Here is an 850-nt window from a genome sequence, read left to right as displayed (position 1 = left end):
GTAAGTCTCGCCCACATGAATTCTAATATCTTCTTCTCTTCCTTTTTTTTTTCAAATATTTATAATTTGAATAGGATTTTGCTGAGGAGTATGATTTGGGAGTTTGTGTGTGGTTTGAGAATGAGAGTTGTGGGTATATTTATAGGAAAGCGCGGCTCGTTAATACCTCGTATATAAAAACGCGGGCCTTTGTAATTCCTCGCTATTTCCTCGTAGAATTGCTCGCTATTTCGTCGTAACGTTACGAGGAATTTGCAACGATAATAAAATCTTCGTTAATACCTCGTATATAAAAATGCGGGCTTTTGTAATTCCTCGCTATTTCCTCGTAGTATAAAACGCGGGCATTTGTAAGTGCTCGCTATTTCGTCGTAAACTTACGAGGAAATTGCAACGATATGTAATCTTATATATACCCCCGAGCGCTCACTTTTTCTTTCCTCTCTACTTCCTCTCCACTTCCTCTCCATTTCGTGGCAATGGTAAGCCTCTCTAATTCCTCTCTAATTTGGTTAGTTTAGGATAGATTAGGTGGTTAGTATAGGGAATTTAGATAGGTTTACGGATTTTATGTTATTTAGTGTTGATTAGGTGGATAATGTTGGGAAATATACTGTTGATGTTAATTTTAAAAATTAATTTTTTTTCCCAGGTTCGAAATGGCAGACTTACTGCTCATTACAGAGAGATGTTCGGTGAGCCGGGTAGTCGTTTAGACCCGTCTTCTAGGTCAAGAGACTGTCCCCGAGATTCAGTACACTCAGAGAGTCTCTGGGTCTACTTCTTCTAGTGCACCATCGGCTCCTCATGTGCCTTCCCCGATGGCTCATCCGACGATGCCTCCTCCTGT

Source organism: Brassica oleracea, chromosome C9 (assembly GCF_000695525.1).
Source record: "Brassica oleracea var. oleracea cultivar TO1000 chromosome C9, BOL, whole genome shotgun sequence".
Taxonomy (NCBI): Eukaryota; Viridiplantae; Streptophyta; class Magnoliopsida; order Brassicales; family Brassicaceae; genus Brassica; species Brassica oleracea.
This window is presented reverse-complemented; position numbering follows the sequence as displayed.